We start from the raw sequence: 24,542 nt of genomic DNA, 5'->3' as shown, positions 1-24,542 counted from the left end.
ATAGTTCAATTATCAAGGAGTCACAGTCAGGGATACCCAGGACCAAGCAGCTGTAATATTAAAGAATTGGAGGTCATAGAACATGATATACCAAAAAGCCAAGGAGCCAGGATTGCAGCCAAACATCATCTATTTAGCAAAAAAGGCTTGATACTCCAAAAAGGAAAAAATATTTTAAAATAAAACAGAAGGATTTGGTTCTTTATAAGAAAACTAGAAGTAAACAAAGAATTTTATCTCCAATACCAAAACCCAAGAAGAACCTATAAAGAAAAAAAGAGAAAGGAAACATAAATAATTCAATGGAGCTGAACTGTTTGTATCTCTCCACGAGAAGATGATAATTGTAATTCTTAAAAATTCTACTATTAATAGTATAGCTAGAAGAAATCTCCATAGTAAGAGACATGAGTATAAGGTGAATTTAAGGAAATGACATAAAAATAGCTAAGAGATGAGAAAGGGGAGTACACTGGATTCAGAAGAAAGGAAGGGATATAATAGGGTAAAATATTACACATTAAGAATAAAAAAAACTATTATAGTGCAGGGAATAATGGGTGATTAGGCAATAAGTATCATTTGAACTTTACTTTCATCAGTGTTGGCTCAAAAAGGGATACACACAACCAGTTGAAAATAGAAAACTATGATACTGGGAAAAAAAGGCAGGAGGGGATAAAATAAAGTAAAAGTGAAGGAGGGGAAGAGGGACTGACAGAAGAGAGAACAGACTGGGAAGGTGGGATATAAAAGCAAAATACTGATGAAGAGGGAAAGGGTAAAAGATGAGAGAGAATAAGATGGAGGGGAATACAGAGTTGGTAATCATAACTTTGAATGGAATAAACTTTCTCATAAAACTGGAGAGGATGGCAAAGTGCACCAAAAACCACAATCCTACAATATGTTGTTTATAGATTTGAAGCATGTATTTATACATTTTATTATAAATTTTTATATATTTACATAAAACATTTGTTACACATGTAGTTTACACACTTGAAGAAGAGAAACACAGATTAAAGGTAAGGAAATAAAGCTGAATCTATTACCCTTAATCTGAAGTAAACAACAACAACAACAACAACAAAACCCTCCAAAGAAAAACAAAACCAGAGGTAGTAATCCTGATCTCAGATAAACTGAAAGCAAAAAATAGACCTGAGTGAAAGAGATAAGACAAGAAACTACATCTTGCTAAAAAGTATCATAGACAATGAAGTGATACCTAAACTTAACATATATACACCAAATGATATAGCATACAAATTTTTAAATTTAATAAAGAAGTTAAGTAAATTACATGTTGGTAATTATACATGAGATAAAGATTATAAAGATAAAGCATTACAAAATGTAAAACAGATAATTTTGACTATGTTAAGTTAAAAAGCTTTCAAACAAACAAACCCAATGCAACAAAGATTAGAAGGAAAGCAGAAAACTGGGAAAGAATCTTTACCACAAGCATCTCTGATAAAAGCCTTATTTCTCAAATATCTAGAGAATTGAGTCAAATGTATAAAATACAAGCCATTCCCCATTTGACAATTGGTTAAAGTACATGAACAGACAGTTTTCAGATAGAGAAATCAAAGATATCTATAGTCATATGAAGAAGTGTTCTAAACCACCTTTGCTTTGAGAAAGGCATGTTAAAAAACTCTGAAGTACTCACATCTGTCACACTGTCTAATATGAGACAAATAGAAAGATGCTAAGTGTTGGAGACAATTGGGAAAATTGGGACACTAATTCACTGTTGGTGGTGTTGTGAATGTATCCAATTTGGATTCTGGAGAGCAGTTTGGAACTATGCCTGAAGGGCTACAAAATTGTGTTTACCTTTTGTTGCAGCAGTACTACTACCAGGTCCATATCCCAAAAAGAGAGAAAGACCTATCTACACAAAAATATTCATACTAGCCCCTTTTGTTTTGGCAAAATTTTGAAAATTAAGCTGCTGTTCATCAATTGAGGAATGGCTGAACAAGCTGTGGTATATGAATAAAATGGGATATTATTATGCATCAAGAAATGATGAACAGGCATATTTTTGAAAAAAAGAAACCTGGAAAGATTTGTATGAACTGATGCAAAATGAAATGAGCTGAAGCAGAAAAATTATTGTACATGTAAAATATATTGTACATAGTAAAAACAACACTGTGTGTGATGATTGACTATGACTGACTCACCTCTTAAAAATACAATGATCCAAGACAAATACAAAGTACTCATAAAGGAAAATACTAGATGTGGATAATTCAGATAAAGAACTGATGAATTCTGAATTCTCAATGCAGATGGAAGATTACTTTATTCACTTAACTTATTTTTGTGTGTTTTTCTTTTCATGTGTTTCTTCTTTCACAACTGTGACTAATATGGAAATATATTTTAGTGAAAGCACATGCATAATCTATATCAAAATGCCTACTATTTTAGGAACAGGGGAGTAAGAGAAAAAAGTTTGGAAATCAAAATCTTGTAAAAGTGAATGCCAAAAATTGTCAACATGCAATTGTGAAAAATAGAATACCATTAAAAAAATCAAAGTTGAAGAAAATGAAATGTTGAATAGGTTGAACAAAAATAAACTTCATATATTTGCATATATATATATTATAGATAGGCATTATTCTGAGAAAGACTAAATTCATTTTTCTTTGAAGTGAAAATTAAGTAAAAATTTAAGGACTATTCCAAAGGGGAGAAGCTTTCTGCTTTCAGCACATTTTCATGTTGGTAATAGTGAAAATGCTGATAGAGCCTCTCCAATTGCCATGCTATCAGAACCTATAGTAACATTCCATAAAAGCCTCAAGTTATTTGCTAGCTCTGCTCTTTTCTTCTATTTTTTTTCCTAGAGTAAAAAATTATCCCTGTAGTTTTAACTTTTAATCAAGACATGAGAAGCAAGTGTAAAAGCAGTATAAAACTGTGCTGACATGCCATTTTATAGTAAGCATACCTGTTAAAATAGACCAAATTAGGAATGCAGAGGCTTACTTCAAAATGATTTTTGAAAATAAAGTTTTCTCAATAAGTTGACACAAATGTAAAATCTTTTTATTTCTCTTAAAACAAAACAAAACAAAAAAAACTTTGTTACATTTATGGTCCAAACCAAAAATCCATTCCCAGACTATTATTGACTATTTAAGTGTTGTTTTCCAATATTAGAATGGAATCCTTTTAAAGACAGATGTTTGGGAATTGGCCTGACTTAAGTCAGTCTCTTCATGGTTTAGGTTTTATATTGGAATGAAAAGAGACACCTTTAGGTCATTCAATAGTTAACAAAAGAAGATTTATTTAGCCATAGTGGGAGAAGAATATTCAGGCAACTTGATGCACCTGGGCCAATCTTCCTTACCTGTATTGCCCATTGAAGTTCACCAAGCATCAGAGTGCGCTTAGAACACTCATTGCTATTTTGTCCCCAGAGCACCATCAAGTGATGTCAACAATGAGCTATTGAAGTCTTAAGGTTGGTTTCAATGACTTTTTTTTTTTAAAAGTCATTTATCTCATAGGTTAGAATACTACTCCCATCATTCCAACAAATGTTCTATTTTGTATGTGCATTAGTAAAGCAGCATACAGTGTTGACACATAGTGAGTGCTTTGTAAATGTACTTTCATTCAGAAATTTATTAGTCCATTTGTAATGGGGCTTAGACATGTGCACAGATCACCCAAGATGATGGTATCCATATGGAAGATGCCATGGACAATTCTGAAAGAAAACATTCTGCATTGTTGGAGAGCAGCCTTTTTTTCATTGACCATTTAACCAGGACTGTTTTCATCTTTAAATCTACTTGATTGAGGCATAGTTTCTCTCTCTAGTAGTATCCAGGGATAATGGACTCATTTGTCCACAATGTGGGCATTATGTACTCAGATGGTGAGGGGAGATGGGCTTCCAATTCCACTTAGGTCCTGTGGCTTGAGAAATGAGTTCAGTACTATTTAATTAGCCTTTTTCAGCTCTAAGTATATAGAGTGCAATCCTAAGTCTGCGAGCTTGAGTCATGGCAATCGTGGAACCCAGCATTCCAGGAAGACGATTCCTACCAGCCCAGCAAAGAATCCTTTAAAAGCTAACTAGATTCTAGTTGGGATATTTTAGACTTGGAAAATAGTGGAACTGACACTATGTAGGAATTGAATTAAAGCCAATTAATTAGGATTAAGACTCATCCTTTCCCCTTCCTCAGAGACAGGGTAGTTTACAGAATTATGTCCCTGAGGTGTTGAGGGGAGATAGTGGGAGGAGAGAGAAAATGAAGTTTGTACGTTTCTTCTTGCTATAGCTTTGAAGTAAATATTCTTTTGTAAAAGTGCTGATATAAATGGTTAAATGAAACAGGGATACTTGGACCCCAAAGTTGAAGCCAATGGCAGAGATGAAAGACCCCTTTCCAGCATCCCTAAAGGAGTGGAAAATCCTTGGAGAGGAGGGAAAAGTAAAAGACCTATTTCAGTGGCCTTCAGGCCAGAATAATCTTTGTTATACATTCAACAAAGGTTTACCTATGGGATCAGTGATCAAAAAAGTCACTGCCAATTGAATTCAACACAATCTAGATACAACAAACATAATATGCTACTATTATGTTCTAGGCAATGCTTTAAAAGCTGATTATTCAAATACAAAACAAAGAACAGTCCCCACCTGTTACACTGCAAAATGTAAACATTATCAACAAAGGAGAAACATGAATATCTGCATCCAACTATAAAAATTTCCATAACAATATGGAATATTATAGCAGGGAAGAGGGGAAGCAGAAATATTTGTTTATCCTTTATCAAGTGTCCCTATTGCACATAAATATTATTTAATGCTTAATAATAACATATTCAGTCCTTTAATATTGTTTAATTCTAATAGTGAAAATTGTATAATCCTTTTTTTAATATTATATAATACAATAATATAGTTCCATCATTTGATATTTGCTTTTACATGCAATATTGATATAATAAATATATTAATGTATTATAATAATAGTCTTTATCACATCTCATACACAGGACAAGAAATAAAAAGTCACAGATTGCCCCAGAATTATTTTACTGCCAATTAAGAGGAGTACCTAAGAGCATGACCAAAATAAAATTATTCTGAAAGCACAAAATGGGACCCTGATTAGGGGAGAAGCAACAATGGTTGGTTTTAGGAAGGACAAATTTCTTATACTTAATTATAATAAAACTAAGTAGTGGCTTCCAAAGCAAATGGAAACACAGAGTTTCCTCTCATCGTAAGCAGCCACATAGCCAGAGCTGGCAGAGTTATGAAATGAAGGTTTTCCAGTATTCCCCACCCACTGACCCAGAAGCTGAAAGCCACAAGGTTCTTGGAATCAGGAATATTGTTTGAACTCAAGCTAAAACTGTACAGTAGAAATGATGTTTTTGAGTCACATTATGCAGAATATTTATATCACTGTTTATAACATTACAAGTGGACACTATGATTCATTACACATACACATATACACATTCACACACATTTTAAATATAGAAGCCTGGAAAATCCCCAGATGAAATGATAGAAGATGAATTTAATTTTTGAAGGAGATGGGAATATCAGGTTAGGGGATTTAGAAGAAAAGTTCTCTATGTGTCACAGTATACAGAGTAGAAGACTTGAAATAAGAAGTCCTGGGTTCAAATCCTGACTCACACATTTATTTGTTTTGTGACTTCGACAAGTTGCTTAACTTGACAGAATTCTAGTTTCTTCGCTATAAAGTGGAGTAAATCTTTGCAACTTTATACTTCACAGAACTGTTGGAAAGAAAATATTGTAAATTTAGGAATGAAGGGATAGGAAATGGACCTGTGATTTCATTAATATGGGAAACTTCCAGGTGAGGAAATTCTCTCAACCAATGCAGGTTGGAACACCTTCTTTGTAACTTACATTCTTAAAGCTGCCTGAAGTACTGACAGACTATGACTTGTCTGAGGTCACAGAACCACTATGTGTCACGGGTAGGACTTGACCTTAGTTTTTCTGGCTGAAAGGCTAGCTATCTCTTATGACATGTTACTTTTCTATCCTAAAGTACTATGCAAATGTGAATTATTATGTTAGATGATCTAAAGTCTTGAAATGAAATTGTCTTTTTTAAAAAAATGCTTTGATGAAATTCTTCACACACACACACACACACACACACACACACACAGTTTGTTGTAGCTCATCCTTTCTTCTTGAAGAGGACCAGTGATATCAGGAGGGTAATTTGAAGTTAAGGCATCACAAAGAACAGTCACATAACTGCAGAAGCCATATTTGAATCTCTCTCTTTTCTAGAATATGTATATGCTCTAGGGAAACTGTAGCGATGAATTTTCTTCCATTGAAACAATCTCTTTATCCCCTTTCAATGATCCCAAATAACTCTGAAACACAATAATCTGAATCAGGATTGTATCACTGAAGGCAGTTTGCACACCAAGGCAATCACAGGTCCAAACAGGAGAGATGAAGGCTTTTGTAAAGAGGCAATATTGTGTGGGTCCAAATTTCTCACCCTACCTTTGATCATTAGAAGCTTATCACTCAATCTCTTGGAGCCCTAATTTTCAGGAACTCTGAGATGGATACAGAAAAATTCCCAACTGCAAAGATATGATATTTTCAGGGACTCTGAGATGGATATAGAAAGATTCTCAACTACAAAAATATGATATAGTGTTTCTACCTTTATTCATTTGGTTTTGCTATTTGGGATTTCTGGTCTTCAGCATGATTAGCTGTTCTATAGAAACTTTTTTGAATTACTAATCACAGATTCTCACAGCTGATTATGAATCCAGTTAAACTACAATAATTTAATAGATTGGCCATATTATCAGTCTGAGTACTTACTCCCATGGTGTAAAGAGGAAAAAAATACAAAGGATAAGGAAAGTGCTTATAGTCTTACATATTTTTCCCTGAAATTATCTATCGACAGTGGATATTACACTGCCCTAATATGAATGAATACCATATGTATTTTTACTTGAATGTATAAACTTTTTCATGGCCTAAGTAGGTCCAACAAGTAAGAGTATCTTCTAAATCATCAAAAGGGGATTCTGCCTCTAGGGGTAGAAGCTTTAGAAAAACATCCATAACTAATCAAGGAAGAATCAATTCACTGCTGGGTCCAATTAGTGGAGAAACCATCAAAGTAAATAAGATAGTACCTTCCAGAACCCAAAGAGGGACCAGTGAAGTAGAACAGATTAAAAGAGAGTGAGAAGAAGTCTATTCCAGATGACCTTGTGACACCAAGGGGGAAAAATAATTTCTTTTTCAGGACAATTTAGCTTGGTCTGTTAGCAAGATGGCTGAGTGGAAGCTATTTCTTGTGATGCCTGCAGGAGACTGATGAAGTTTGCACACATAAACAGTTATATAATTCAAATCAATTTACAATAGAGGCCAAATTCAAGGTTTAAATGTAGGAAGTTTGTTTTTGTTTTGATCAGAACAGTTATTCCTTTGAAGTTTCTACCATCCTGAGCTGAGTTCTTTAAAGCTTCTATTAGCTATGGCTTTGAGGAGTCCTTCCATTCTAAGCAAATATTTTCTTGCTTCTGAGGAAAACCATTTTCAGAGAGATTACCTCAGTGCCTCACCAACAAGAATATAAAAGACTTTAGGTGAAGGCTGTTAACCACTATTTCTCAGATATACAAGGATCTTCTGATGCTTCATTAAAATATACCCCAACTTTTTCTTACAAACTAGTATGGAGAGATCCAGACAAATTATTATTTACAACTACATCAGGATGTGTTTACTAGGTCTGTCCCTTTTCATCTCTTTGAAATAAAATTCATAAATATAGATATATATTTATATGTACATATTATATATTATCATTGTAATGGGCTGAGGCTTGAGTTGATACACTGAGGTCCCAAGCACATGAGGCTAAATAGTAATTGGACCATACTCTATTAATATATAAGCTTGGAGAAAGAATGGCCCCCGCCCACCCTTTGTGCAAGTCCTGATGTGTTGTATAGGAAATGACGATTTTGGTGGGTGGAGGCAGGGGAGTGGAAAAGGAAGGGGAAGGAGAGACTGCTGGCTGGCGTCTTGACACAGCTGCTCGCATTGCCATTGCAACGGCCCTTCAGCTCAGATCTCCCTCTATTAGCTGGCTTCCTGTCACAGCTGCCCATATTGCTATCGCAATCTTTCTTGTCCATATTGCTATCGCAATCCTTATTCACCTCTTCACTTCAATAAAGATTGAAGATTTTTCCCTTAACCTGAATTCCTGACTCTGGCTGATTTTAAATACACGGTCATCACATATCATCATATAATATATTCACATATTGCTGTTATAACAATTTATTAATATGTTCTATTCATCAGATATATGTAGTAATATACATTATACACAGAATATACATTAACATATGCATATTAATGCATATATCAGATTTATAGAACATATATTGATATTAAATTAATGTTATATGATAATATTATATTTTAATGCAATTGCATATATAATCTATAATTAAGCTAAAGGTTTCCCAAATAATCAATATGTACATTTGATAATTTTGATATATGCATTTATTTCATATTATTTAGAGATATATATACATACATACATACATACACACACACACACATATGAACAAAAAGGATACATTATCAAATATGCATGACTGAATCTTTGAGGGAAATTTAGTTTAATTAAGTATAACAGAGTGATATAGTTGGGAAATTGCTTTCTTTATATATAAAATTTATAATACATGTGAAATCTTTTACTAAATAATAAATAAATAAGTCTCTGTACTGGTTTTGTAATCAAAGAACTCACAAATATTTGGAATATAACACATTTCCAGAAGAAGATACCTTGGAAGAATTTCAGAACAGGTCTTTGTCAAACAGGCAGAGAGACAGTCTGCCAAGCCCAGACCACAGCCCAGAGAGACCAGGACAAGGAGATAGGGTGGGGAGTCAGAGCATTGAAGTTTCCATGCACTGGGAATCTTCTTTGAGCCTCTTAGGCTACTCTGCCCTGATTACAAATAGGTGGTTTAGCAGATTTACTACAAAAGGCAAATTATAAACCACTGATCCCTGAAAGAATCAGGATCTAGCCACCATTATCCAGCACCAGAAGTAAATCAGCAGAACTGCCTCAAGGTAAACTAAAGCAGCTGTTGTTCTTTTTTGTTAAGAGCAGACCTGAAGCCTCAAAAAATGAGCAAAAAACCAAAAAGAACTCTCACTATAGACAGCTTTTATAGAGAGAGAGAGAAGAATAGATCTCAATCCTGAGATTCCTAAATGCAAATCAACTCCAGATGACGCCCCAAAGGGAGATCTGAGGTGGATCCTATTTCACAAGGCATTCATTGAAGATTTTATAAAGGATCTTAAGAGAGAGTTAGAAGAAAAATGGGGAAAGGAAATGAAATCTTTGCAAGAAGGAATGGAAAAAATATAACTCCCTACAAAATTAACTTGATGAAATGGGAAAAGCATATAACTACTTAAAAACAGGTATGGAAAAAAAACCCAATTTGTTGAAAAACAAAATTTATGAAATGGAAAAAAATGAAATGAACAAAACAACTCAATTGACCAAATACAAAAGGAGCTAAAAAAGGTAATTGAAGAAAATAATACACCAAAAATTAGAATTGAACAAATGGAAGTGAATGACTCAATAAGATTTCAAGAATCAGACAAACAAAAACAAAAAAGTGATAAAACAGAAGAAAAGAAAATATGAAATACCTCTTAGGAAAAACAATTGGCATGGAGAATAGATCTAGGAGAAACAATCTAAAGATTACTGGACTTTGTGAAAACCATAATGAAAAAAATAGACCCAGACATTATCTTATATGAAATCATAAAGGAAAACTGCCCTGTTATCTTAGAATCAGAAAGTAAAATAGCCATTGAAAGAATTCATCATTCAACTCCTGAAAGAAACCCCAGAATTAAAATCTCAAGGAATATTGTAGCAAAATTTCAGAACTACCACACCAAGGAAAAGATATTGCAAGCAGCCAGAAATAAGCAATTTAAATATCAAGGAGTCACAATTAGGATTACCCAGCACTTAGCAGCTTCCAGCTTAAAAGATCAAAGGGCCTGGAATCTTATATTCTGAAAGGCAAAGAAACTTGGATTAAAGCCAAGAATAAACTATCCAACTAAAATGAGCATTATCTTTCAGGGAAGAAGATGGACATTCAATGATATAGGTGAATTTCTTCTATTTCTAATGAAAAGACCAGTACTTAACAAAAAATTTGATCTCCAAACATAGAACTAAAGAGAAGCATAAAAAAGGTAAAAATCAAAGGACACTTGAGAACTATGTTTCTATTATGGGTATACTTAGAGAATGCAGGTATAATTTGATTTTATTATGATAACATGAAAAAAATTAGAGGTAGAAAGGAGATCATATTGGAAAAAGAAGAAAAAGAAGGTGAAAAATAAGGCAAATTACATCTCAAAAAAGCAAAGAAAACCTATTATAATTGAGGAAAAGAAGAGAGAGGGATGAGTATTGTGTGAATCTTACTCTCATTAGATTTGGCTCAAAGAGAGAGTATCAGACATATTTAGTTTCACAGAAAAACTTGTCTCACCTTACAAGGAAGTGGGAGGGGAAAAGGGAAAAGAAAGGGAAAGATTAGTAGAAGGGAATACAGAAATATTAGGGGAAAGGTATAAAAAAGAGGGAGGGGCTTTAAAGGAGAAGGGCTGTTTGAGGGAGGTAGTCATTAGAAGTAAAAATATTGGAGAGGAGGGAAGGGGGAAAGGATAGAGAAAAGCATTATTTAGGATAAATAAGATGGCAGGAAATACAGAATTAGTTATTTTAACTATGAATATGAATGGAATAAAATCTCCCATAAAATGGAAGCAGATAGCAGACTGGATTAAAGGCCAGAATCCTACAATATGTTGTATTCCAGAAACAGATTTGAAGGAGAGTGATACATACAGAGTGGAGATAAAGGGCTGGAACAGAATCTATCATGCTTTAGGTAAAGTAAAAAGTGCAAGGGTAGCAGTCCTGATCTCAGATCAAGTAAAAGCAAATATAGATCTAATTAAAAGATGTAAAGAAGGATATTTTACTAAAGGGTACCATAGAAAATGAAGCAATATCAATACTAACCATATAAGCACTAAGTGGTATAGTATTTGAATTTCTAGAGAAGAAATTATGAGAGAGTCAAGGAGAAATAGATAGCAAAACTATACTAGTGGGGGATCTCAACCTTGCTCTCTCAGAACTAGATAAATCGAACCACAAAATAAATAAGAAAGAAGTAAAGGAGGTAAAGAAAATGTTAGAAAACTTAGATATGATAGATCTTTGGAGAAAATTGAATGGAGACAGCAAGAAGTTTACTTTATTCTTGGTGATTCATGGACTGTATACAAAAACTGACCATATATTAGAGCATTAAAAACCTCAAAATCAAATGCAGAAAGGCAGAAATAGTAAATGCATTTTTTTCAGATCATAATGCAATAAAAATCACATGCAATATAAGGCCAGGAGAAAATAGACCAAAAATTAATTGTAAAGTAACTAATCTAATTCTAAAGAATGAATGGGTGAAACAACAACTCATAGACACAATCAATAATTTCATCCAGAACTTCATCCAAGTGAATAACAATAATGAGAAAACATACCAAAATTTGTGGGATGCAACCAAAGTGATTATTAGGGGAAATTTTACATCTCTAGATCCTTACTTGCATAAAATAGAGAAAGAAAAGATCAATGAATTGGGCTTACAACTAAAAAAGTTAGAAAAAAAGAACAAGTTAAAAACTCTCAATTAAATACCAAATTTGAAATTCTGAAAATAAAAGGAAAAATCAATAAAATTGAAAATAAGAAAACTATTGAATTAATAAATAAAATTAAGAGTTGGTTTTATGAAAAAAACAACAAAATAGATAAACCTTTAGAAAAACGAGAGAACAAAATCAAATTGTTAATCTCAAAAATGAAAAGGCAGAACTTTCCACTAATGAAGAGGAAATTACAGAAATAACTAGGAATTATTTTGTCCAACTATATGCCAATAATTTGATAATTTAAGTGAAATGGAGGAATAGCTACAAAATATAGATTGCCCAGGTTGACAGAAGAGGAAATAAATTACTTAAATAATCCTATTTTAGAAAATGAAATAACATAAGCTATTAAATCAACTTCCTAAGAAAAAATCTCCAGGGCCAGATGGATTTACATGTGGATTCTACCAAACATTAAAAACACAATCAATTCCAACATTATACAAACCATTTGAAAATTTAGGGAAAGGAGTCCTACCATATTCTTTTTATGACACAGATATGGTGCTGGTAGCTAAACCAGGTAGGACAAAAACAGAGAAAGGAAATTATAGACCAATTTCCCTAATGAATATTAATGCAAACATCTTAAATAAAATATTAGCAATGAGATTACAGAAAGTCATCCCCAGGATAGTACACTATGACCAAGTAGGATTTATAACAGAAATGCTGGTTTAATATTAGGGAAAGTATTAGCATAATTGACTATAACAATAACCAAACTAACAAAATTCATATGATAATGTCAATAGATGCATAAAAAGCATTTGATAAAATCCAACACCCATTCCTATTAAAAACACTAGAGAGTATAGGAATAAATAGACTTTTCCTTAAAATAATCAGTAGCATCTATTTAAAACCATCAGTAAGTATCTTATGTAATGGGGAGAAACTAGAATCATTCCCAATAAGGTCAGAAGTGAAACAAAGTTGTCCACTAACACCATTACTATATTGAATTAGAAATGTTAACTTTGGCAATAAGAGAAGAAAAAGAGATTAAAGGAATTAGAGTAGGTAATGAGGAAACCAAATTATCATTCTTTGCAGATAATATAATGGTATATTTAGGGAACCCAAGAGAATCAACTAAAAAACTACTAGAAAAAATTCACAACTTTAGCAAAGGTGCAGGACACAAAATAAAACCCACATAAATCATCAGCATTTTTTAATATTACTAAGAAAGTCGAACATCAAGAGATACAAAAAGAAATTCCATTCAAAATAACTGTTGATAGTATAAAACATTTGGGAATTTATCTGCCAAGGGAAAGTTGGGAACCATATGAACACAACTACAAAACTCTTTTCACACAAAGTCAGATTTAATAAGTTGGAAAAATATCAAGTACTCATGGGTAGGCTGAGCACATATAATAAAAATGATAATACTACCTAAATTAATCTACTTCTTTAGTGTCATACCAAACTCCCAAGAAATTATTTTACAGAACTAAAAAAAAATTAATAACAAAGTTCATCTGGAAGAACAAAAGGTCAAGAATTTCAAGGGAATTAATGAAAAAAAAATGCCAATGAAAGTGACCTAGCTGTGCTAGACCTAAAATTACATTATAAAGCAGCAGTCATCAAAACCATTTGGTACTGACTAAGAAATACAGTAGTCCATCAATGGAATAGGTTAGATACATAGGACAAAATAGTCAATAACTATAGCAATCTACTGTTTGACAAATCCAAAGACTACAGATTTTAGGATAAGAACTCAGTATTTGTCAAAAACTGCTGTGAAAATTGGAAACTAGTATGGCAGAAACTAGGCATTGACCCATACCTGTAGAGGGGCAGAACTCTAGAGAAGTATACTTGATACAAGGATACTTACAACAAGGTGTTAACTCAGTGGAATTGATAAGATGATGGTTCTCTAGTATACATATACTTAGTACTTAGCGTGGTGATGTAATGGTTCTCTAGTTCACACATAATCAGTATGTTGTAATGATGTAATTATAATAGAATATTTAAGGCTGAGAGGACTGGAAATGAGTCATTCTATTTTTGACCATCCTCCTGATGGCTCTCCTCTACTACTGCACTCCTCCACTAAGATCAAGACTGGGCCAAAATAAAGACTCTAGACTCTACTCCTGACCATTCTTGTGGTGTCTATCCTCCTAAGACTAAGGCCTATCTGAAGGACCTCCAGAAAGCTAGCCCAAACATTACACACACCTAACACTGTATACCAAGATAAGATAAAAAAACAGCAAGATAAGGTCAGACATAGAGTGATATTGTAAACAAATTAAAAGAATTTTATCTCTTAGATCTGTCGGAAAAAATTTGTAACCAAAGAAGAACTAGAGATCATTATTGATCACAATTTTTACATTCAAGAGTTCTGATAAAGGCTTCATTTCCAAAATATATAGAGAATTGACTCAAGTTTATAAGAAATCAAGCATTCTCCAATTGATAAATGGTCAAGGGATATGAACAGACAATTTTCAGATGAAGAAATTAAAACCTTTTCTAACCATATGAAAAGGTGCCCTAATCACTATTGATCAGAAAAATGCAAATTATGACAACTCTGAGATACCACTCCATACCTCTCAGATTGGCTAAGATGACAGGAAAGGATAATGACAAATTTTGGAAGGATGTGGGAAAACTGGGACACTCATACATTGTTGGTGGAACTATAAATGGAGCCAACCATTTTGGAGAGCAATTTGGAACTATGCTCAAAAAGTTATGAAACTGTGCATACCCTTTGATCCATCAGTGTTTCTATTGGGCTTACATCCCAAAGAGATCTTAAATGAAGGAAAGGGACCCACATGTGCAAAAATGTAGCAACCCTTTTTGTAGTAGCAAGAAACTGGAAACTGAGTATATGCCCATCAGTTGGAGAATGGTTGAATAAGTTGGGTATATGAATGTTATGGAATATTATTGTTCTGTAAGAAACAATCAGGAGGATGATTTTAGAGAGGTCTGAAGAGGCTTACATGAACTGATGCTAAGTGAAAAAAGCAGAACCAGCAACATCAATATTATAGGATAATCATTTCTGATGAACGTGACTCTTTCCAACAAGGAGATGATTGATTCCAGTTCCAATGATCTTGTGATGAAGAGAGCTATTTACACCCAGAGAGAGGACTATGGGAACTGAAGGTGAACCACAACATAGCATTCTCACTCTTTTTGTTGTTTTTCACTTGCCTTTTGTTTTCTTACTCGTTTTCTTTCCTTTTTGAGTTGATTTTTCTTATTTTTCTTAGCAAGAGAATTGTTTAAATATGTTTATACATATTGGATTTAGCATATATTTTAACATGAATAATATATAATGGATTGCTTGCCATCTGGGGAGAGGTTGGGGGGAAAGAAGGGGGAAATCTGAAACACAATGCTATGCAAGGATCACCATTGAAAAATTATCCATGCGTAAGTTTTGAAAATAAAAAAAAAGCTTTAAAAAAGAATAACTGTCTGAGATAGGATTTGAACTCAGAACTTGATTCTATGTCCAGCAATCTGTACACTGTGCCACTGAGCAGTCATTAAAGCTTGTCTATTCTAAAGTTTTTATTATATTCGGTATTATCTATTTATAAAGATAATTAGTCACAAATTCTCAGAACCCCAATCGCATTTATATAGAGTTTTGAACTTGAAAAGTGATTTTACACATCGAGGTAATTAAATGGTTCAGAGTATAAAATGCTGGGCCTTGAGTAATGAAATAACTGATTTCAAATTCAGTGTCAGACTCTTATTAACTGTGTTACCCTGGGCAAGTCACTCAATGTCTTTTAGTCTCAGTTTCCTTATATGTAAAATGTGGATAATAATAATAACTTCCAGAGTCATTATGAGGATCAATGGTATAATAATTTAAAAACATTTAGCACAGTATCTGCCACATAGTAAGCACATGTAAATGGTAGCTATTATTATGTTCACACATGAGGTTTGTGGATTTCTCATGAAAGTTATGTACATTTCTACATGAATTTGTCTAAATATATTAGCTGGCAGAGGGGTATGAATAAATATTTCTCCCATCCATCTTTAAATAAGTTTGATTCCTGATGGTTCAATTCCCTTTCCACTAAATACTAGTTAAAGTCCATTATATATAATGAATAGAGAATAATCCATTTATCCAAGTGAATAGCAAATAGAAATCAAAGAAGTTATGTAGATTCGAATATACCATCAATATGCAGAGTGAATGCTCCTGCTCAAAGTGAGATTATCTACTCTATGTGATATGTGTATGTGAGAGAGAGTGAGATGAAGAGGGAGGGAGAGAAAAAGAGGGAGAGAAAGAGAGAACAGAGACATGGAGACAAAAAGACAGAGGGAGATAGAAACACAGAGAGAAACAGAGAAAGACAAAGAGAAGAGATAGAGACCCACAGAGAGACAGAAAAAGAGAGACAGAGACACAGAGAAAGGAAAAATAGAGATACATAAAGAGAGACAGAGAAAGAGAAAAGAGAGACAGAGACACACAGGGAGAGACAAGGAAAGAGAAAAGAGAGACAGAGACATACAGAGAGAGATAGAGAGAGAAAGAGAAAAGAGAGACAGAGACAAAGACAGAAAAAAGAGAAACAGAGACACACAGAGACAGAGAAAGAGAAAAGAGAGACAGAGTAAGAGAGAGGGGCCGACAGAGACCGAGACAGAAAAAGCAGGGGTGGGGGGAGGGAGATTCCAATATCACCCAAGGGGAAATTCCTTAAAAATCTAATGAGGCAAGTTGGAAATAGGTATATGATTAAAGCACCAACTCTTCTATATGTGAGTTCCTTTTTGGAGTGCTCTTTCATTCTAGGGACCTCTCCCTGAAAAGAATATGTATTTTCTCAAAATTAGAAGCCAGAAGGGAAGAGGAAAGGAAGGTAATATACAAAGTACTATTATATTCCAGGTAAAACACTTTTACAAACATTATTTCATTTGATCTTTACAAGAAGTCTGGGAGAGAAGTGGTATTATTTCCCCTATTTTAAAGTTGAGGAAACTGAGGCAAAGAGCAGTTAAATGACTTGCCGGGATCACACAGTTTGGTAAGTGTTTAAGGTCAGATTTGAATTCAGATCTATCTTTTTGACTCCAGGTTCAGAACCCTATTCAATGTACCACTTAGATACCCCAACCAAGGAACTCTTCTCTTAAGCTCTCTCCAGCTCCTTCTCTCCTGTGGACACAGAGCATCATGTACTCACTCCCTCCTTCAGTGAAGAGTCTCAAATGCCCAGGGTTACAAACAAATCACCAGTGCTTCAAACTCCAACTCTATGGTTATGTGAGTGATTGTGCCTCTCCCCTTTCCTATCCTCTTATCCATGCTACTTGCCTCCTTTCACCATTCCATTTGTCTCTCCTCATACTGTTTTCCTTGCTACTCATTTTGAACTTTTCTCAGTAGTTTCTGTACTTAATTAAAGTGTGATTACAAACCTATTTCATGCTGTCACTATGTCTTTCCCAGATAGTACCCAAAGAACTGGGCATGCATCCCCATTTCATAATTTCATAAATCATCAATTCAATTGTCTATTAACAAAAATCACATCTATTTCTCCATTAATCTTCATCCAAACACTCTCTAATCACATCTACTCACTCTGGTTCCTGGATTTAACCAAACTCACTACCTCTCTGGACAAGAATCAGAAAGAAGCATAATGGAATATATCTGAGTGAAACAACAAAAAAACTCTTTGCCCGGATAAGAGAATACTGTTGAGAGAAGTGAGATCATAATAGCTGTCATAAAATATTTAAAGGGCTATTTTGTAGAAAAAGAATTAGACTATTTCTGTCTGACTCCAAAGGGCAAAAATGAAGTGAATAGAAGTTATAAAGAGGCCAATTTAGAGTTAAATGTCAGGAAAAACAAATTTCCTAACAATTCAATCTGTACAAACTAGAATGGATTACTCTGAGAAGCATTAGGTTTCATCTTCTTGGGGATCTTCAAGCATCAACTGGATTTATAATGCTAATTCCCCTTCTGTAAGACTGCTCTGGACTAGATGGATGTTAAGGTCCCCTTAAACTCTCATAGTCTATGATTCTGAGATTCTATATGGCCATCAATTAGGAAATCACTTAAATATAGTATATGAATTTACAGGATATTATTGTACTTTAAGGAATAAAAATAATGAGGAACTCAGATATGAGAAAACTCACTTGAAGTAAATGAAATAAACAGAACCAAGAAAGCAATATTCAGATGCCTACAATGAGGGAAAAAAATCACTAAAATACTAGGGAACTCTGAGTAAAACCAGAAAAAACCAGGAAGGATTCTGAACACACATTGTAATTGAAATCTGAGAGTTATTTTCTGTATTTGATGTTTTAGATTAATTTTTTTTCTGTCACAAGGAATATTTCAATCTGGAACACAGTGGGAGATTACTATGATATAAAAGCAAAATTTATACATATATGTACATACAAACATACACACACCTATATATAAAATACATTCATTATCAGGAAAGAATATGAGTCAGTCAAAAATATGAAACAGTCAGTAAAGTGAGGGACAATTAATGAATAGCCAAAGTGTTGTACTGGTACCCAGGAATGTAAAAAGACCTAGGAGCAGTGGTATGATGGTAAATGTTTAACAACCAGGTTAAAGGTGGGGTGAGGAGTATATGCAGGATATAGTTTTAAGATTAAACTGCACTACATAAACTTTTCCCACCACATTCTTAATTGATCAAATCAATCAGTATAACAATAAATCAAACCCTAATTTTAAACATTTTTTAAAATTTTCTAATTTTAATACATTGACATTTAACAGTGGACTCTAGAGAGGTTGTATGAACTGACTCCAGCATATTGGGGAAAACTTCTGAGAATGACATAAGAAATGATGAGTGGGTTGTGATTTGTCCAATAGAAGAAATAACCACATCAATAAGGTAATAATAACTTGAAAATTTATGAAACTTTTAATAAATATGATCTCATTTCATCTTCACAACAATCCTGGGAGATAGATCTTATTAAAATATTTTTACAACTAAGGAAAGTCAGGTAGATGGAGCTCAAGGCAAAAGACCCTGACTTGTCCATGGTTATGCAACCACTAAGTGAAGATGGCTAGATTTGAAACCAGATCTTCCTGGCTTCAGGTTCAATGCTCTAATCACTGCAGCACCTAGAGTCCTAAGGATCACAGATCCAGTGAAATATTGTTCAATAATTTCGATAGTGTCTGACTCACTGTGACCCCATTTTGTTTTCTTGGCAAAGACACTGAAGTGGTTTATCATTTCCTTCTCCAGCTCACTTTACAGATGAGGAACCTGAGGCAAATAGGATTAAGTGATTACACAGATAGTAAGTGGCTGAGGTAGAATTCAAAGTCAGATCTCCTTCAAAGACCAGGGCTCTTTCCATTACAGTAGGCTGCTACCCAGGCTGATACATTATTGGGAGTACTGAACCATATTCATATTCACATTGTTATTCAGCCAGACTGGCCTTCTTATCATTTACAACACTTGTCTCTTACCTCTAGGCTTTTTCACTAGCTCCTACACACCTGGAATATACTTCTTACACATGAACACACATACACATATAAAGGCATAATCATATTATATATACCTGTGTACATATATTTATGTATATGTCATATGAAAAAAACAATTTTATTAAAATCTTGGATAGAAGGACTATTTCACTTTTATTTTTATATCCTCAGAACTTTATACTGTCTTGCACATGGTAGGCACTTACCAAAGACATTGGTAATAGGATTGAATGTATAATGGACATTATGAAATAAAACTGAACAGATATTCATGAAGTCTCCCCCCACTACCCACAATGATGTCCCTTGAAAAATAGATCAATAAACTAGAGGTGGTTGTGGTTTTGCCTCTGCCAAAACCTTTCTGGTCTAGTTCTGGTGTCCCAAACTGTAAATCACTCTTAGTTTGAGTCTCAAGGATTTGAGGATATGTAGAGAGGTTGCTGGTTACTTTGTCTAAATTTCCATTTGTAGAAAGGGAACAGTACTGTTTTTTACACACTACTGAAGAAATAGCATTATAAGAAATGTATTAGCAGTAATCTGGTAATCTGATCATTCTCACCAGTTTGCTTTTCTCTTGCCACATGACCATTCTATCTTCATTTACAATTATAAATTTATTTGATACATCCTTTACTTAGGTTTTTCATTGTTTTTAAAATTTGTTTTCTATTGCAGCCTATTTACCCTCTCACTCCCACATTCATTTCTACTCTGCTGTAAAATAAAAAAATAACCCTGAAGTTTTACTTCATACCAGAAAACTGTCAAAGCTTACAGAAAATAGGAAAAGTCAATGTTGTAACAGTTGTAGGAAGATAAATAAATAAATAAATCTTGAGGAAGGGAGGAAAGAAGGAAAGAAAGAAGGAAGGAAGAGAAAGAAGGAAGGAAGGAAGGAAAGAAGAAAGGAAGGAAGGAAGGAAGGAAAGAAGGAAGGAAGGAAGGAAGGAAGGAAAAAAGGGAGTTAGAATTTTGCACACATAAAGAAAGTGACTAAAACGTCCACATTCTTTGATCCAAAGATTCCATTGTAGGAGAGCCAAGCTGGCATAGTAAAGGCAGGGGCTTGCAGAACTCTCCCCGCAAATTATCTAAATTCTTTAAAACAATGACTCTAAACAAATTTTAGAAGATCAGAACACACAAGAATAAAGAATGGAACAATTTTCTAGGTGAAGACAACTTAGAAGGTCAATAGAACCTTCTATGGCACCAGGGTGGCAGTCCAGCATGTGAAGTCCCAAAGCCGGTCACACCAGCATAGCCCCAGCTCCAGCACTAGCCCCAGCTAAGTAGGAGGGGGACCCTGGGGCCTCTGAGTCTGCAGCATCACTAGCAATTTCCAGACCTCCCACCCCAGAGAGACCAATGACAACTTGGAAAGTCAACAGGACTTTGTCTCATCTAAGGTAAGAGGGCCTTGGGAAACCAGCTAACCAGGAATGGGAGGCAGCAGCACCAGCTTCCGGAGGACTCAGCTCACAGGAGGTCTCTTTACTAGCACTGCAGAAGGATTCTGTTACTTTAATACTCTAGAACTTGCAGCCACAGTGGAGCAGGGACCCTCCTCATACAAAGGCGAAAAAGAATGCTTGTAGTCAGCTCACTAGAAGAATCTCGGAAAACAACTATGCAAATTCCCTGAAGCTTGGGACAATGCATCCTCTACCCTGGAAACAGAGCCCTGCTTTAATAAAAAGTTAACAATCAAGTAATAGGCTGGGAAAACAACAGAAAAAAAAATTGTAACCATAGAAAGCTATTGTGGCGACAAGATCAAAACACATACTCAGAAGAAAAGAACAAAGTCAAAGCTTCTACACTCAAAGCTTCCAAGAAAAATAAAATACCCTGGCATGGATTCTGTCAATACAAAGTTATTATTAAATAAAATAAAATTTAAAAAAATAAAAATAAAAATAAAAATAAAAAAATAAAAAGTTAAAAAAAAATCAGCTCTTCTTCCTAAGTATGTTCCTGACAATCATCTTCAAATATTATACATATTCTCCCTAATAATGCAGATTACAAAGAATTCATGTTATCTGCCTTGTATGACTCAAGTTAAAATCTCTCACAAATTTACCACAAAATATGGATCCAATGGGCTGGTAGTCTTCCTCTATTTCCATCGCTGTAGGAGTACCAATGGAACACTATGGTCATTCTCACCAGGTATACCTACATGAACATTCCATTTTTCTTTACAATTATAAATTTCTTTGATGACATTCTTTACTTTGGTTCTTCATAGTTTTTCATTTTATATTATAGACTATTACACACACACACACACACACACACACACACACACACATACCCAATGTCTGTCTGTTGCCCCCCAAATGATATTTAGTTTTAAATCTTTAAAGGCTATAATATTCCATATTTTATAGCCATACCATGACATTAGAACAATAACAATATAAAAGAAGAATTTTTATTAAATGGTTAATGGTTAAAAAGTATGATGCATGAACTAAATGGAATATTATAGTGAAATAAGAAATGATGATTTAGTAAACTCTTTGGTAAGACTTAGATGAAAATACTTCTCATACAAATCAAAGTAAGAAGAATCAGGAAACCCTAAACACAATGATTAAAGCAATGCAAATGGAAAGAATAATAACCAAACAAAACAATAAAAACTAAAAGTTTTAAATTTTAAAGACCAAGCCTTGGACCCAAAGTAGAGAAATGAGAAGACACCTCCTTCAGCTTCTTTGCAGAAGAAGTAAGGATGGAGGGATGCAAAGGAGGTGCATAAATACTGAAAATAATTGACTTTCTGAATGTATTGGATAGTTTTACTGAACTTTTTTCTCCTCTCTCTCTATCTCTTTTTTAAAAAGCCCCTTTTTACAATCATATCCCCCCAGAATCCCTTTCTTCTCTCATTGAAATCTATTGCACATTATAAATAACATTTGTAAAGAAAAAAAGCACAAAAAAATCAGAAAATATAATTATAAAAAAAGATAGGATAGAGCACCAGCCCTGAAGGATAGAGCATGAACCCTGAATTCAGGAGGACCTGACTTCAAATCTGATCTCAGACACTTGGTACTTCTTAGCTGTGTGACCTTCAGCAAGTCATTTAATCCCAATTGCTTCCCTCCCCCCAAAAAGAAAAAGATATAAGCCATAAGTCTAAAGATATAAGCAATATACTATGCTCAAACTGTAGAGGAGCAGAGGAGCATTTCTCTTCTCTCAGACTATTCTTACTCATCAAAATATTGAAATATTCACTTTTGACTATTATTTTCAATTTCATAGTTGTAGTCAATTTGTTCATTGTTTTCCTCATTCTGCATCAAATTGTGTAAATTTTTCCACACTTTCCTATATTCATCATATTTTTATTTCTTACTGAACAATAATATTCCATTGCATTGATCTGCCATAATATCTTTAGCTGTTCCTTAATAGATAAGCGTCTACTTTTCCCTTTTCAAATTCTTCACTACCGCAAAAAAGTGATGCTATAAATATTTAAGAGTATATGAGGGTTTTCTTATTATAATGATCTCCTTGAGATATAAGGCTAGCAGTAGAATCTTTGCAATGATATCTTTTACATTGCTTTCTACTTTTTTTATTCTTTTGTTTTTGTTTTATTATTTCTTGATTTCTCATAAAGTTATTAACTTCCATTTGCTCAATTCTACTTTTCAAGTAGTTATTTTCCTGAATTAGGTTTTGTACCTCCTTTCCCATTTGACCAGTTTTGCTTTTTATATCATTCTTCTATTCGTTAGCTTTTTTTATTTCCTTTTGCATCATTCTCATTTCTCATTTCATTTTTCCCCTCCCTCCCTCCACCCCCCCAAGATAGCAAGCAGTCCTATATATGTTAAATATGTTGCAGTATATCCTAGATATAATACATATTCGCAGAACCAAACAGTTCTCCTGTTGCACAGGGAGAATTGGATTCAGAAGGTAAAAATAATTCGGGAAGAAAATCAAAAATGCAAATAGTTCACATTCGTTTCCCAGTGTTCCTTCTTTGCGTGTAGCTGTTTCTGTCCATTATTTATCCATTGAAACTCAGTTAGGTACCTTTGTCATAGAAATCCACTTCCATCAGAATACATCCTCATACAATATTGTTGTCGAAGTGTATAATGATCTCCTGGTTCTGCTCATCTCACTTAGCATCAGTCCATGTAGGTCTCTCCAAGCCTCTCTGTATTCATCCTGTTGGTCATTTCTTACAGAACAATAATATTCTATAACATTCATATACCACAATTTACCCAGCCATTCTCCAATTGATGGGCATCCATTCATTTTCCAGTTTCAATCCACTACAAACAGGGCTGCTACAAACATTTTGGCACATACAGGTCCCTTTCCTTTTTTTAATATCTCTTTGGGGCATAAGCCCAATAGAAACACTGCTGGATCAAAGGGTATGCACAGTTTGATAGCTTTTTGGGCATAATTCCAGATTGCTCTCCAGAATGGTTGGATTCGTTCACAACTCCACCAACAATGCATCAGTGTCCCCGTTTTCCCGCATCCCCTCCAACATTCATCATTATTTTTTCCTGTCATCTTAGCCAATCTGACAGGTGTGTAGTGATATCTCAGAGTTGTCTTAATTTGCATTTCTCTGATCAATAGTGATTTGGAACACTCTTTCATGTGAGTGGTAATAGTTTCAATTTCATCATCTGAAAATTGTCTGTTCATATCTTTTGACCATTTATCAATTGGAGAATGGCTTGATTTTTTATAAATTTGAGTCAGTTCTCTATATATTTTGGAAATGAGGCCTTTATCAGAACCTTTAACTGTGAAAATGTTTTCCCAGTTTGTTGCTTCCCTTCTAATCTTGTTTGCATTAGTTTTATTTGTACAAAGGCTTTTTAATTTGATGTAATCGAAATTTTCTATTCTGTGATCAGTAATGGTCTCTAGTTCATCTTTGGTCACAAATTTCTTTCTCCTCCACAAGTCTGAGAGATAAACTATCCTATGTTCCTCTAATTTATTTATAATCTCGTTCTTTATGCCTAGATCATGGACCCATTTTGATCTTATCTTGGTATATGGCGTTAAGTG

Source organism: Antechinus flavipes, chromosome 1, assembly GCF_016432865.1.
Source record: "Antechinus flavipes isolate AdamAnt ecotype Samford, QLD, Australia chromosome 1, AdamAnt_v2, whole genome shotgun sequence".
Lineage (NCBI taxonomy): Eukaryota > Metazoa > Chordata > Mammalia > Dasyuromorphia > Dasyuridae > Antechinus > Antechinus flavipes.
Note: the sequence above shows the minus strand (reverse complement) of the source record.